The sequence below is a fragment of the Styela clava genome, chromosome 3, assembly GCF_964204865.1.
Source record: "Styela clava chromosome 3, kaStyClav1.hap1.2, whole genome shotgun sequence".
Taxonomy (NCBI): domain Eukaryota; kingdom Metazoa; phylum Chordata; class Ascidiacea; order Stolidobranchia; family Styelidae; genus Styela; species Styela clava.
In genome coordinates this window covers 6,922,152-6,936,645 of record NC_135252.1, presented here as the reverse complement: position 1 = coordinate 6,936,645, position 14,494 = coordinate 6,922,152, and the positions used below count along the sequence as shown (strand labels likewise).

At 38.6% G+C, this 14,494-nt stretch overlaps 1 protein-coding gene and 1 long non-coding RNA gene across 2 annotated transcripts in view; one reads left to right on the top strand and one right to left on the bottom strand.

The window, feature by feature from the left end:
• Nucleotides 1–14,494, top strand: part of LOC120342571 (twitchin-like) — an 89,456-nt gene that overhangs the window by 51,517 nt on the left and 23,445 nt on the right. The window lies entirely within an intron of this gene.
• On the bottom strand, nucleotides 5,673–6,870 carry LOC144420820 (uncharacterized). The gene is made up of 5 exons (XR_013474746.1): nucleotides 6,820–6,870; nucleotides 6,442–6,512; nucleotides 6,215–6,280; nucleotides 6,019–6,102; nucleotides 5,673–5,759 (listed from the first exon to the last, which is right to left on the bottom strand). It is a non-coding gene; the product is annotated as an uncharacterized LOC144420820 (long non-coding RNA).

Sequence of the window (14,494 nt, the reverse complement as noted above, 5' to 3'; positions counted from 1 at the left end):
TGATGCTGAGCGCAAATGGTTTAATGACGCTGAAAATATTCAAATAATCAGTCCTCGCGCACTGCTTGAAATTCCTGGGTGAAAAAATGTGATTTATTGGTCATTCCTTTTGGTTTTTAACTTTCTAAAATACGTGCGGCCCGCCAATGACTTGCAACCTTCATTTTGGCCCGCGAACGACAGAAGATTGCCGACCTCTGATTTAGACTTTAGAGCCAGTGAAGTTATACAGTCATTCCAACTCAAATCCTCGACCCACTGCCCTATCTCCCTCCACTTTCCTATCCTCGATCCGCTGCCCTGTCTCCCTCGCCTCGGCCAACTGCTCAACCTCCCTATCCTCGACGCACCGCCCAATCTCCTCTAACCTTCTTATCCTCGACCCACTTTCCTATTTCCCCAACCTTCCTATCCCCTCCCGACTTTTTTATCCTCGACTCATTGCCCTATCTCCCTCAACTTTTCTACCCTCAATCCCTGGCACTATCTGCCTCAAACTTCCCACCCTCGACCCACTGTCCGACCTCCCTCAAATTACTTATCTTTGACCCACGGCGCTAAAATTACGACTCGACCGTCAAAATGAACTTAACCACCTTGCGACCAACTCCCATGTGTTATACTGGTCGAGTATGCCAATGAGATGATTCAATCGTACGTCGACAAAACATGATTGACGGCATTCGTAAATGTAGGCTGGAATCTCAATTGGTAATCAATAACCATAATTAGTGGATTAAAAATGTGCTACTAATTAGGCTACTGATGGCATCGGGCTTGAAGTCACTGTTTTTAAAATTTTAACAGGCCTTTCGATATCGAAATATCTGAGTTCCCTTTCAGAAACTCATTTAATGTCGCCTGTATTTCCGTGCAGGGCAAAACGACGAGGAAGTAATCGAATATTTGCACGCTTAGTCTTTTTCAACGAATGTTCTGCCATATCCTTGTTGTATATACAAATTTTTTTTACGTGGCTGAGGAGGCTGAAAGCTCAAAAACAGTCAAAAATATAAGTCGCTTAGTGAGTGTAAATCCTTCCAAACTATTTTTAAGACATGAAATGTTTTGTCGTAGCTAGCGTTGACAACTTCCCTCCAATCCAGCGTGTAGTCCCAAAATTGAGCTTATCTTATCTGAAACTTATGAAGCTGCAAAGGACGCAGCTTTTACTATAAAATGTCAAAAAAAAAACTTTATACGAACAGGAGCACTATTGCTCATTTCGGATCGGCATCATATTGTCACAAGACTCACGACATGGCCAATTATTAAGGGCATAAAACGGATTGTTAAAATTTAGAAAACTGTCACTCCCAGCGAGAAACCATCAGTAGCCCAATTAGTAACACATTTTTAAACTGTCAATTATGGTTATTGTTTACCATTTGAGATTCCAGCCTACATATTATACGAATGCCGTCAATCCTGTTTTGTCGACGTACGATTGAATCATCTCATTGGCATACACGACCAGTTTAACCCATGGAAGTTGGTCGCAAGATAGTAAAGTTCAGTGTGGCGATCGGGTAGTAAATAATAGTACTGAATAGTATAGCACCGTAGGTCAAAGATAGGTAGGTTGTAGCAGATAGGGCGGTGGGTCGAGGATAGGTAGGTTGAGGGAGATAGGGCAGTAGGACGAGAGGGGAAAGGTTCAGGGAGATAGAGTGGTGGTTCGGGGATGCGAAAGTTGGGGGATGGGGCCGTGGATAGGAAGGTTGAGGGAGATAGGGCAGTGGGTTGAGGATAGGAAAGTTGAGGAAGGTCGGGCAGTGGGTCGAGGATAGATAAGTAGATTGATGTAGGGCAGTGGGTCGAGGACAGTTTTCAAGTAAACGAATAGCTCGCGGAGGTTTAAGTGTCTTAAACGGAGTCCTGAGGGTACGTACGGAGCATTTTGAAAGCCTAAAGTCTACGTAGTAGGATGTAACAATGCGAACAACTAAGTAACGAATGTTTCCTCGACTTTTGATCTCTTGAATTCTTCCTCTTGGATCTACACTCTACCATTGCAAAATTATTGGTTCTTATTTCAAGAATTAGGACTTAGTTATTTGATTAGGACGTATATTTACCAAAACACAACTAAAAACTAACAAACAACACGCGAAAATTGCCAAAACGAGATAATATCCACAACCACGTAAGACTGTCTAAATGGAAAAAGTATCTGAGCGCTTCTGAAACGTTTATTGTTACTTCATTTTTGCAATTATGCTGATTGGCCAATGTTACGACAGTAAATAAGGAAGTGTATACTCGGGGAAACATTCATAATTATAATCAGTGATTTATAAAGTTGTTATACATAAATACGCTACACAGACGCAATGCTCATATTTATGGAAAATTTAAATTGTTTCGCGATCCAGAGCGGGGGGTTTCGCGTCCCAAATTTGGGTCGCGACCCCGTAGTTGCGGACCCCTGCCCTTACAGTACGTCTAATTGTTACGTATTTTATGACTAAGATATTACTTCTAATTTTAAGATTAGAGTGACTAAGTTTAAACACGTAATCTATTAACCAAAAGCAGATAGTTTACCCAATATCCTATAGTCCTATAAGTGTCCCTGTCTAGGCCGGCTTTCACCTCTTCTTTCCAGTGGAGGGGTACTGGTACTGGTGTGTGATGAACGACAGGCTTTGCTTCAGGGTCTATCATAAGTTTTATTGGCGGCCCGTCCATCATATAGAGAGCGGTTGGTGTTCGCAGGTGTTGAAAGTGCTAGATTTGTATTATTCGATTAGATATTCCTGTAGCTTCTGTCGGTTTTCCCCATTCGGCGAGTATGGTAACGACGTTGGGATTGGTGGGGGAAGTTTGCGGCGGGGACATGTGCATATTTATATGTCACCATTCTTAGTCCCTGTCAAAGTTTTGTCCGTCATGTTAATTGATGTCATTTCCCTGTTGACTCCGCCAATCTTTGAAAAATTAAACAAGTTCAATGCATGCTTTCCTGCTCAAGAACAGCTTGTCCGAGCTCTCGGTAATGTAAATGATCTGACGGGAACGAACTATTTTCCCGTTATCAGTTGTTCCTGAAAATCTTGCAACTAGGGCGCCAAGGATATGTATCCATTTGTTATTGGTCGCAGTCATTGTTGTTGGGGTTTGAAATTCTTTTTAAACCCCAATTTAGCAAAGTCAGATGGCAGTATGTCGATCATAATATCAAAAAATAGCTGTGGATCTGACTTGCGTTTTTCCCATCTTTTGCACATATTGGTGGTGGTCCAGAGCCATTCCGTTGGATGAATTCTTGTAAACTGAGCGTAATGAATTGGACATAGAGTTCTCCATGTCATCAGGTTCCTGTGATGATTTGACCATTTTTGACAATGTTTTGCCTCTACAAACTGATTCAAAATGGTGTAGTTTCAAGCAGTGGTAGCAAGTCTGATTGAAAGCAGGACAGGAACGTTATTTGATTCTCAGTGGAGAACTTTTGCCGTGTCCTGTTTCTCCGCAGTAAGTGGAGTGGCACATGTGGCTTGCATCTTATCGGATGTGGGCTTGACTTGAATGCGCCCCTTTCGATATGAGCTGATGGCGTCTGTGGACTGGGAATCGAACAGTCTGAAGGCGGATCTGTTGCCCGATTCTTTGGCTTCGACGAATTTGAAGACTTCTTCCAGGGTCATGTTTTGGTTCGGGTCCCCAAGAAGATCTAGTTGAAAGTGGGAGTTACCTATTCCTCTAGAGAAAATGTCGCGCATAATTTCTTCTGTATAATTCACATCTTGACTGCATGAGGGACTGCATTACAGACTGTCGCTTGGCCACAAATGTGGGCGCCAAAGTTTCTTACTGGTTCGTCTCTGTCTTGTTTCATGTTGGCGAGCTTGACTCTGGCGATCATGGCCTTTTCCTTTGATAGCGTTCAGTATGTCTTGTTCTGATTTTCCTGTAAGATTAGGTGAGGTGCGAGTTAGATCTTTGCGGAGTGGATCGTCACAGCATTCCAATCGTTGGTAAATGATGTCTTGGCCAGATATTTTTGTGGCAGCTTTGTAGTCTGTCTATCTTGATTCAAAATATGTCCATTCTTCAGTTGAGCTAGCAGATGTGATGTTTAGACGTTTTACTTTCTCAACTTGGGTTGTGGGTTGTTGAGTTTTTTGTGCGCTGTGTGTGGTAGCGTGTAAATTCAGCAATGCAGCAACAATAGAGGCCTCATCCTCTGTTTCAAATTCACATTCGTTGATTGGGCATCTGATCTTTGGCATCTTGATGTCACAAGGTATCCCACATAGGGTAAATCATAGATAATTATATATCACTATTTGTTTATTAGGCTATCAGTAAATAATAATTTACCCACTATATGAAAAGAAAGTATATGGTGAATAACGAATACCAATAAATATATAAACATAAAGAAATGCACAATGCTACTGATAATCTACTAATAACTTTGTCATTTTTTAGCTCTCATTCTAAAAATAGGTTGGCTCTGATTTTACTTGCGAAATCCTGTTGACAAGCTGGTATTAATAAGTGTGATGGATCATGGCTAAGGCAAAGTGCTAAATTTGTTTTCGACTGATATTCATGCTAAAATTTAAAACAAAATGATATTTTGTAATGTGGTTTAATATTTTGATAAAATTATATTTAAGCAGGATCAAAAAACGCCGCTCCCGAAGTATGTGCACCAAGATGGCGCACAACCTGAACCATAACCTGGTATAAATACTATGTTCAAGATGTGCGCTATCTTGGTGCATATACTTCTGGAGCTCTGAAAAAAAAACGGAGGTTGGCAACAGCAAGCGGATGTACTTGATGAATATCCAGCTTGTCAAGTTGAAAATAGTACGACAAATTGACATGTAAAAATAGGAATGATTTAAAACAGAGGAATAAGACTCGGAAGCAGGAAAATGTTTTGTGAAACCGTACGTATATGCATAAGCTGCCGGGAGACCATTATGAACGTAGAGGATAAGAGCATGTATATATACTGGAATGAATTTTCTCGAATCATTGACTATACTCTATCGACCGTAAAGAAGATTTCGAATTTTTAAAACTATTAGTATATTTTGCAATAGAAACGCGAATAAAAAGAGAAGTGAGAATCCGTGAATGGCTTGTGTGTAAATCTTGCCAATCCTTCTGACCATTACTTTTACCGACGGCGTCTATATTAAGAAACGTATAGCAGTCACATCGCATGAACTAAACTGACAACACAATCTTGTCCCAAGCCAAGCTAATTCGTGGCGAGTTCGCTTTACGTAATATCAATACTTTTCGAAATTCTCAAAATACCCAAATCAAAACCTAATTAACAATAAATTTGGTCATAGGAATTATATTTAACGTATTTTTTAGCATTTTTTTTTATCAATGGCTAAATTGTCAAATAGTGATATTATCTTACAGGTTACGAGTTAGTCATTATTTCCATTCATATAAGGGTGTGATAAAATATATTTAGATAATTATAAAACAACGTAATCAGCGTTATTTTTTAAAATACAATATTCTGAATAATAGCAAACATCGAGGACTGTTGATGAAATTAGTATATATATATATATATATATATATATATATATAGATATGTAACTAACATTGATAAATAATAGTTGGTTAGCTCAAATAATGACTTCAGTCAGTTTCTGGGCATGTTGAAGGAGAAAATTTTGCAGATATTGCGACATCATGCAAGACGTTAATGAAGGCTGCAACCTGTCACAAAGTTGGATTTGGACTTGGGAAAAATCCACGAATCACCAGATGATCTGAACAAAGTAAAGCACACAAGTTTTTTCGATAAAATTCTGATATCACCAGACCTTGCATATATATATATAGCTAAGGCAAAACGAGACTGCTGTTCATGTCCACAATGGGTAGAGAACAAACGTTTGAACTCAATGGAAGAAGTATTTATATTCCGGTATTTGTACTAGTTCATGATGCAACAACAAATACTTCGACTTGGTAATTTAATTTACAATATCTTCCAGTACTTAAAAAGTTTGATATAAGTTTTCATACCTTTGTCGAGTGGACATAACAAAGCCGCAAAATAATTTTCATAGTCAGAAAGAAAAACTATAGCTGCATTGTCTAAAAGGTTGTCTGATTAAAACAAATAGAATTAAATGAGTTTAACTGCAGACCAACAAAAAAATAATAATTTATCTATATATCGAATATTATATTATATATGTACATGTATTAGTAATTTTACCCATATTTGACACCGCTTCATTCGCAAGTCCGTTCATTTCCTCTCCGTGCTCGAGGTGAATAAATTCTGCAAACGTTCAATTTGTGTCAAAAAATTAACAAATGTCTTAAATTAGAAGGAAAATAGTAAAAGAGTTTACTGGTACTTTTCATTGTTATGCTAATCAATAACTTTCCACGACGTTTTGAAAGAATTCAATTGGGATACATTTTGTGTACACAACATACCATCGTCTGATTTCCTAATATGATAAGTTCCATCTCCTTCATAGTCAACATGAAATTCAAATTCAACATATCTGGCAAATAAAACGGTGTTAAAAAAATTGTCTTTCTATGCAACCTGTTATCTAATTTCATAATTGTGTTTTCGAGAATTTATTAGGAAGCATTATTAATTAGTATGCTACCAGATCCGAGGCAATAGACTCGTAACTCTTGGATGAGTTCTCAGGTAGATTTGGTAATTTAAACAACATATGAAAATGTAGAAGAATCACTATAGGTAAATAATTTATTTTTAATTCTAGCTATTTCCAACAATATTTTACTTATTGTAACACATTTATACTCTGTAGATTTTGCTTTTTGTTTTCATATATTTACCTAGACCCATTTTCCTTTGAAGCAGCTTGGAATCCAGTTTCTGTAGACGTGATATTAGTGAATCAAGCACAAGAGACCTTAGACGTTGTTTCATCAGTCCAGAATACCACGTAGTTTTTGATAACTACAAAATGGGAAAAAACATAAATTACGGTGTTTCCCCGAAAATGAGTCCTATAGCCTGAAAATAGGACCTAGCCCAAATTTAAAAATGATTTTAATCCAAGCCCTACCCTTAAAATAAGATCTAGCCGATAGCGTGAAATTTGTTTTGACCTAATCGAAGGCAAGAAATCTCTCTTACACGTTTCAAATGGTTAAACTAAAACGCGTGAGAAAGGAAAAGGTTCAATGAGTAAAATCTTCATTGGAATTTATAAAAATCTAGTGACTGACATGACATTCCAGAGGATGATGATATGGTCAATTTTGAATAATGGCAGTTTTTGTTTAATAAAAACGTGTTATTTTTAAGTAAATGGATATCGGGTTTCATATTTTGTATATTTGAAAATCTCGTAATTTTCTACTTCGTAATTTTGTTTTTTGATAAATGGCATCCTCCCATATAAGCCCTAGTGTTATTTTTCGAAAGAAAATTAAAATAAGGCCCTGTCTTATATTTGGGAAACACGGTGTATGTTAGCATTGGTTGATTAGAATTTAATACTAGTTACACAAAAATGGTTTTGACTAATAACGGATTGGAAGTAATTACTTTAATATTAACTTAAAGAGTCATGTTTTTCATTAAAAGCAGCAAAAACAAGTGGGTTCAACACACTTCTATAATTTAGTCTCAATTTGAGTTGTTATCTTCATCTCCACCGTACCTTTCCAGCATCGATTTCCATGCCCCCTGAAATACAGCTTTTCTGTAACTGACTTGCATTTGTTATCAGTGCAATTGATGACAATAGTAAGAGTAATTCAACAATTAAAATCATGCTCATTATGACCATAAACGCTTCGTGATTTTTCTAATTTACCTGTAACAAATAGGAAAACGTAATATTATATGTATCATACAAAGCTTCTTTAAAACGCCTTATTCAAAACATCTCAACTATATTATCAAAAATTAGAAGTTTATTTCAATGAAACAACCAAAAATAGAATGAACTGTTGTTCACATAGCTGCAATGTGAATGCTGCTATAGTCTATATTCTATTGTGCTGCTTTTATGCCTCCCAAGGCCCTTTTTCATTTCATAGTTCTTGAGTAGAATCTTACTCATTGTTCTGTTCTATCCTTCTATGTTTACTTTACGTCAAAATGAACTGTTTATAATTTGGGTGAAGATTCTCTGAGTCAGAGGACGCAGAGGATACACGCAAAAAATCAATTCATGTTGTGACGATACAAATCTGTGGCAGTTCCACATAAAATATCCTGATTCAGTAACATTTGAATGAACTAGTTTGAATGAAATATATTTTATTCGCATTGCTCAAATTTTCTGTATATATATATATATATTTTTACGAATATACGTTATGCTGTTTGATCAATTTTATGAATATCTCGCGCTAGAAATCGATGTAATGGTGAATCTTGAACAAACTAATATATTCAAACATGAATATTGCGTTCATTCAGTATTTAAGGTAATTTCGCAGTCAAATTTCACCGGCGTATTTTGAAAACGTGACAGAAATGCTATCGAATGTACACATAACAATAAAACAGTTGCTATTGTATTATCACAGAATATAGAATAACTTGTCTCCTTACGTTGTTTCTCTTTTATTTACTACTGTAGTCGTAGAAACCTTTGACCTTCCAAGATTTGTCGTTGTTTGGAAAATGACTTTCTCAAGTGAGTTGAGAAGACAGAAACGCCCACATGTTAAATTCTACTAATGTTTAATAACTATCAAGATCATTTTAGCTTTGAAGCCTTTGGTAAATGTTGCACAAGATTAATGACAAATAAGCAAGGTTTCACCTCAACAACAAATATATTGCAACAAACAATCAAATGTATTTTGTAAATTGCAATGTTATTAATTAACATATATTTGATATACAGTGCACCTAAATTAAGTTGCTTTTGCAGGTTTTAGTTCGACATATTTTATTATATATACTAATATACTGAAGTGGTGAGCAAAAAAGAGTGAAGTCAATATCATAAGCATACAATGCAATATGCTCATATGGACTACGCAATATACCTATACAGCCACTTAAGTAATGCAGCCTACACAATCGGTCAATATCATATGTATGTATAGTCAACTCTATGTGTTTATGAGGGCATTTAAGCTATGTCATGTGCATATACACACGAAGACATTCATGTAATGTACAGATATAACCAATGTACAATTATGTTATAGTTTATTCATGTTCTGGATAAAACTGGAATCGAACCTTGCATAGACGTATGTGTATCTGGCACTACTTTTAGCCTTAAGATAAAGGGTGTAATGCACCGGTTGAACCAAGTTAACTTGCTAACTATTGGATATTTTTCCATAAAGTTCATGAGAATCTGAATCAGTCAATAAATGGGAGATAAAGAGCTCTTGATTTATATGCCTGTAACAAACTACGCTGCTGGGTAGCACTATCAGTATATAGACCACTATGACTCGCTGAGAATGTGGCTAAGTAAACACTACATAGTCATTATTTGAATCCGGTCCTTCTTGCAAGGCCGGTGCGAGTGTAAGTGGTTCACTATATTTTTATACATATCAGTAATACCATCTAAAAACGGAAATAATGAATGGAAGTATTTCCACAACATGTGGTAAATATAGAATTCATGTTAAGGGTAGTGAACTAAACTTCCGTCGATATCTACTGGGCATGAAGGCATTGGGCTGGATTCCAGTGATGTCGCTCTGACCCGAATAAAAAAAAATCATGTTACGTTTAGTCATGGCATATGCGGAAGCGCAGGGTGGAAGTTGTGCTGCGTCATGGGTAGCATACACGGAAGCCCTGGGTGGAAGTAAGAGAAAGTCTTCTGACGCTGAAAGTCGCTTTAGCAGCTTTGGCATCCCGTATGAGCTATGCAACTTTGAAACCCTCATATCTTGCGAACCATATATTATATTTAGACAAGTTTTACATCGTGTGAAAGATACTCTACAGGACTAGTTATAATTTAAAAATCGAGATAAAATATTGTGATCATCTTGTGAAATTGGCAAAATTAAAAAGCATGAAAAACTTCTGAAAAACTCCTAAATCTAATTGGAAAAACTTCAATTTGTTTTCTTTTTAACCTACTACATTATCGACAACATTTGTAGAAGTTGAAAATAGCTTTCCAGTGATACCATTAGATTGAAATTATGTTGCACCATTTAAATTTTAGAAGCATTTTTATTCGTGATTTTGTTTGTCGCAAGATAGAGGCGACGTCAAGGTGACGTAAATAACGACCTAACACATTTACGCCGTTACGCAGCGACGTTAAGCAATTACGTTGGCGCGTAGCGCGTTTACGTTCCATACGAAAAACTCTTTTCCCCGCATGTTCGTAATGTTATTTACTTAAATTCGTACTCGTGAAGGGACTAACGACTTGTAAACGATACACGGGGGAACTTACTGTTCGACTAAAACACACAATATGCAGTGGTATTTCCGTTTTAATTGCATAAAGATATGAAAAATACGGATAGCAAAATTACGGATTTCTAAAAACGGAATGATGGAACATATCGATGGATGCATTGTTCAGCGCCAATGCTGGACTTCATTGTGCCATATTTTCTTCTTCTGATAGATGAATACTATCCAATATTCCATCTGGACAAAGCTTTCGTTTAAAATCCATTGTAAATATAGCCATATCAGGAATGTAGCGTATATGCAGTAATTTCGAAAATCTAATGAGGCCGCAAAATGTAAAACACTGACCAGGTGAGCTACTGGTGCCACCATGTCTTCCGCGTTCCCGTTATCAGTTTTTTTATTCAATTTTCATGATATGCAACGGTGAATTATTAGCCAAGATGTTTCCGGTGGAACCTCATAAATGCATGAGGATCAAATATTTCACTTTGGCCATTCATTTTCGTCCCATATTCAAATAATTAACGTATATAAAATGGCCTTCATATTCTAGCAAATTTACTATGTTCGGTCAAGATTCGTCTGAAAAAAAGGGTTATATCTGCGGCCGAGGATATGATACTGATGCAATGATGACACAATCTGAACTCAAGCTGTGAACGCAATTGCGCAATCTACCTCACGCAAAACGTTAAGCACGAAACGTCACGTGAACGTTATCACGACAATGTCGTCGACGCCCTTTGCGTCGTTACGCAAACTTGGCGTCAAAATAGTTGATCAATTTTGTTCGCAAACCATTGGAATCGATAGTAAAAATACTGCAATAAAATGAGTTATGCGTATGTTAAGAAAGTCATCCGTATATTCACCGAAAGGTAATTTTGTATACTTTTCAATATTTTACTCATATTGATGATACATTTCTCAAAAAGATATTAAATCTTATCAAAATACAAAAAATTGGTAGGTGGGACTAAAAATAGGATTACACATCTCATCGAAACATCTCGTAAAAAATATTGCCAGTTTAAAATAAAAGACTAAATAAGCTTTTATATGACATATTACAGACCATCTGATATCTAATGGTTTAGAAGTTATGTTGATTCAAAATTAGAGATATTACAATCATTTAACGCGTCAAATCGATGCGATGCCGTGGGAGATCAGGATGAGAGAGTAGCGTCGTTCTGGGGATTCAGAGTTCAAAGAGTTAACCAATTACTAAGGGCATAAAACAGCTTGTTAAAATTTGAAAACAACTTTGTTCGTGATTCCATACCGGTGGCCATCATTAGCCTAATTAGCAGCATATTTTCAAGCTACTAATTATGGTTATTCATTACCATTTGACATTCCAGCCTACATATACGAATGCCGTCAATCATGTTTTGCCGACGTACGATTGAATCGTCTCATTGGCTTTCTCGACCAGTATAACTCATGGAAGTTGGCCGCAAGATAGAAAAGTTCAGTTTGACGATTGGGCCGTGTGTAGTAAGTTTCCTCTCAGTGTTCACTTTAATTTATACTATTTTGTTCTATTTATTAATTATCCTTCAATGAAACGGTTAATACAACCAAACACTCCAAAGAAACGGAAAGCACACAACAAAAACAACAATACCAGGCAATAAAATGTAAGAAAGCAATATACACCATAAAAACACTGACGGCCCTGAGACTAGCTACTACAATTTGCAATCTGAAAATAACATATGACAGGCATTTTAAAAGACTATAAACAATTATATATGTGCACAACATTTGAACAGTACTGATGTTAGCTAATTCCATGATAAAACTGAAAATACAACACTAAATGAACTGCAATGGCACTACACGCAAACAGCAACAGGGTCCCAACATTAGCCCACTGTCCAGCACAAAAACATCCAACCAATCTCGGGTCTGGTATAGTTTAGTACCACATGTACTTCTAATTGGCCTGGCCCAATAATTTTTGCATATGTCAATCCTAACCCCCACCTGACTACGTCACCAAAAAATTACGTCATTTCGACATCACATTAGCGCAATATGGCCCATCAAAGTATGCTGATGGTTGTCCAAATCGCGCAGACGATCACCCGAAATCGAGCAAGCGATTTCTCTCGTTTTCTCGTCACAACGTTCACGATAGGAGAGAGATCGCCGGCTTTAGCGAGTTCGTTGTCAACGGCGCAGATGCCATTTCGGGCGATCGTAATTATAATTTGGCAAGCCCTATGACGTGTTGGTGACGTAATTTTTGGATGGCATAGTAAGGTGGGGGTTAGGAATAACATATGCAAAAAACGGTATGCTACGCCCACTGGAAGTACTTGTGGTACTAAACTATACTAGACCCCCAATCTCAATAAAAACAGTCACAAAAACACAAACAAACATCCCCGATAACCCACCGGAGACCAGAGGCACTGCCACAAACACAAAACACCCAAAATCCAACCGAAAACAACCACACTCAGACAACTGCACCCTGCCAACCACATCACACGCTAACAAGCCACACCAAACAAACAGATCGACAGTGTTACAGCGCCCCCAGTGCCAAACATCATTTAACAGACAAGAGAGCTATGCTCAAATATATGGACACGTAGCGCCACCCAGTGGCAATAATTTTGATGACGTCATAGCGGGAAAAAAAGTAATAGCCTTCTGGAGAAAAATTTTATCTTTAACCACTGAAAATATCAAAGCAATTGGTCCAGTATTCGAAGAAAAAAGCGATTTTTTAAAAATGGAGACGGAGACACATAACAATAACAACAAAATTTTGAAACGATCGTTATGGCCACTAAACGTGTCCAATAAAACAAGGGTCGTCACACGTGAATAAAACGCTGTTAAGTCAGGTATTAGGTAGTATCGCGTCGTAAGTCAAAGCTAAGTAAGTTAGGAAAATAGGGAAGTGGGTCGGGAATAGGAAAGTAGAGGGAGATGATGCAGTAGTTTGAGGATAGGAAGGTTGGGGAGATAGGACAGTGGGTCAAGAATAGGAAAGTCAGGGAGATAACGCAGTGGGTTGAGGGCAATATAAAATTGGAGATGGAGATAGGGCAGTGGGTTGAGGATAGGGAGGTTGATGGAGATAGGGCAGTGGTTCGAGGATAGGAAGGTTGATGGAGATAGGGCAGTGGGTCGAGGATACGAAGGTTGAAGGAGATAGGGCAGTGGGTCGGGGATAGGAAGGTTGATGGAGATAGGGCAGTGGGTCGGGAATAGACAGGTTGATGGAGATAGGGCAGTGGGTCGAGGATAGAAAGGTTGATGGAGATAGGGCAGTGGGTCGAGAATACGAAGGTTGATGGAGATAGGGCAGTGGGTCGGGGATAGGAAGGTTGATGGAGATAGGGCAGTGAATCGAGGATAAGGTTGGGGGAGATAGGGCAGGGGATCGAGGATAGGAAGGTTGATGGAGATAGGGCAGTGGGCCGGGGATAGGAAGGTTGATGGAGATAGGGCAGTGGGCCGGGTATACGAAGGTTGATGGAGATAGGGCAGTGGGCCGGGGATACGAAGGTTGATGGAGATAGGGCAGTGGGCCGGGGATACGAAGGTTGATGGAGATAGGGCAGTGGATCGGGGATAGGAAGGTTGATGGAGATAGGGCAGTGGGCCGGGGATACGAAAGTTGATGGAGATAGGGCAGTGGGCCGGGGATACGAAGGTTGATGGAGATAGGGCAGTGGATCGGGGATAGGAAGGTTGATGGAGATAGGGCAGTGGATCGGGGATAGGAAGGTTGATGGAGATAGGGCAGTGGGCCGGGGATAGGAAGGTTGATGGAGATAGGGCAGTGGATCGGGGATAGGAAGGTTGATGGAGATAGGGCAGTGGATCGGGGATAGGAAGGTTGATGGAGATAGGGCAGTGGATCGGGGATAGGAAGGTTGATGGAGATAGGGCAGTGGGCCGGGGATAGGAAGGTTGATGGAGATAGGGCAGTGGATCGGGGATAGGAAGGTTGATGGAGATAGGGCAGTGGGCCGGGGATAGGAAGGTTGATGGAGATAGGGCAGTGGATCGGGATAGGAAGGTTGATGGAGATAGGGCAGTGGGCCGGGGATAGGAAGGTTGATGGAGATAGGGCAGTGGTTCGAGGATAGGGTGGAGAGAGGGCAGTAGTTT